Source organism: Quercus robur, chromosome 6 (assembly GCF_932294415.1).
Source record: "Quercus robur chromosome 6, dhQueRobu3.1, whole genome shotgun sequence".
NCBI lineage: Eukaryota > Viridiplantae > Streptophyta > Magnoliopsida > Fagales > Fagaceae > Quercus > Quercus robur.
The window spans coordinates 23,695,432-23,697,942 of record NC_065539.1 but is presented as its reverse complement, the minus strand read 5'-3'; positions in this window follow the sequence as shown (position 1 = coordinate 23,697,942).

Sequence of the window (2,511 nt, the reverse complement as noted above, 5' to 3'; positions counted from 1 at the left end):
GGCGAAAAACCTCTCCGCCGCCCTCCAAGCGGTAATCAATCCACTAGAAAATACAGTTGGGATACAAGGACAGCAATAGACCCTCCAAGCCTAATCTACCCAATGCACCTAAGCCCTCCAAGCTTCTTGCTCCAACGAGGTTGCGCCGAACCTTTTTCTTTTCTAGCTTTCCGGATTCCGCTACTACACCGTAGCATCAACCAATAAAGATTGGCTCCTTCCTAACTGCTTCCCAGAACTCCAAACGACTGTCTCACAGAGATGATAATGGTGAGAACCAGGTTTGGTATAATGGCCTCTCAAGGATTTGACAATGGAGAGGAAGAGAGTGAGGGATTTTGATGAGACTCTAAGGTAGAGATTGTGGGTAAAACAATCTGGTTTTTCTTTAGGGTTTCTCTCTCAAAATTCTCTCTGGAAGCTCTCTTTCAATCGTGGATTAAAAGGGTATTTATACTGAAGAGGAGTGGAATGCGAAACGTCAGGTTTTTCCAAAACAGGGGTGGCTCGCGGCTTGACCTCGCGGCTTGACTAAGTCGCGAGTTCCAGTCGCGAGATAACCGTATGGCCAGTTGTTCCTGTTTTGTCCTGTAGTGCTCCAGCTAGCATGACTGTTCATCTTCCAGCATGCTTGGCACGTGTGCAGATTCTGGCGGGTTGAAGCCGCGAGTCCAGCCGCGAGTCCCAGCCGCGACACTTGTTTTCTTGCACACTCTTGAGCAATCTTCACACTATCTCACTCACTACCCTTACAACAATCCCACCTAAATACAGGGTTACTAAATGCTGAATTACAAGCAAATTTGGCACGGAATAAAGCCAATTAGATGGTTGAATAAATTCAACCTTACACCTACCAATCATAATATGACACCTGTATGCTTCGGCATAGCAAAAGTGCAGTGTCAATGACATTTGTGTGCTTCGGCATAGCAAAATTGGAATGCCAAATGCTTACCATCATTAGGTATTTTCTTTTCTCTCTCTTATATGCCCATGCATGATTTGCTTAAAAGAGAAATCTACAAAGAAAATAAAAAGCAAAAAGATCAAAAATGCTTTAAATATGATTGCAAGCGTGTATTCTAGGAGATGTGGGAGTTATAGGATGTACCTCGAAGGTGATAGTCCCCATCAAGCAGTTATGATTGTGTGTGAGTTAAAGTGATTTTCTCATGTCTCAAATCGTCATAATATGTATACACTTATGCAATCTTACGATGTTTTTCACATACAACACGCAATATTCTTTGCTACTCTTGATACATGTGTAGGTATAATGTGATTTGGCCATCATAAGGTTTTACATGTGTTAATGTATGCTCGCTAAACTATCCTAACTTGTTTTTTTGAAATATAAAAGTTGGTTAGACTTGTTTAGTGTGTGTGTGTGTGTGTTTTTGAGATCCATATGCTTAAAATTGCTGTTGAGAGATGACTTTGAGAGGTTTATATGGTGTTTGGATAATTGGTTAAATTGCGTGCTTGATTGCATTCATATCTGTGTTTTTCCCTTCTTGAAAAACGGTTTTTAAGCAATCTCGACACCTCCTCGACACCTGGCCTTCTGTCGAGCTCTTAAGGTCTTTTCTTATCGCAATCTCAACAGATCCTCGACAGCTGGTGGATCGAACGAGAAAGTTCCTAGATCCTCGATAGCTTCTTGACAACTAGTTCAATCGATCGAGCTTCTGTTCTTGCTTTTGGTGTTTCTTCCTCGACACCTGCTCGACACCTTTAATTGTCGACGGCCTTTTTCTCGACGGCCTTTTTCTCGACACCTACCTCAACAGATGTCTCGACACCTCTCAACACCTTAATCTGTCGAGATTTACTGAGGTTTTATTTAAACACCTCGTGCGATTTGCCTTTGATTTCTGTTGATCTCCCTTTCAATTGCTCTGACTCTTCCTCTCCCAAACACCTTCTCTCTCACTCCAAAACCACTTCCTCAAAGTTTCTTCAAGCTTTCTCAAGATTTTCTTCACTTGGTAAGCTTCTAATCTCTTCCATTTCATGCATTTCATGTGTTTGAAACCTAGGTTTTGGGGTTTTTGAAAATTTTTGGGATTTTTCAAAGTTAATGAGTTTTTGTTGAAATTTTGGGTTGGGTTTCGAAGATTTGATCTTAAAAACTTCATGCATTGCATCACGTTTGCATTATAACAGTATTATCATGCATTTAGATGTGTGCAATCTGTTTTTGTGCTGGTAGGATTGGATTGGGCTGGGCCCATGATGCAATTTCTTTTGCATATTACATGTTCATGCGTTCCCCATGCATACGTACTTTCTTTTCAATATACTTGCTATATTTGAATTGTTTTGGAGCTTTTTTGATTGTCTCTTTCTTCCCCCCCCCCCCCCCCTCTCTCTTGTTTACGTTAGTCGTGTTTATGGCACCTAAGCGTAAGTTAGCTCAGTCCCAGAACCCTTTGTGTTCTAGGGCATCATCTTCGTCTGATCCTACTCCTTCTCACATTCGGTTCTGTGATGAGGATGCCTAAAAGG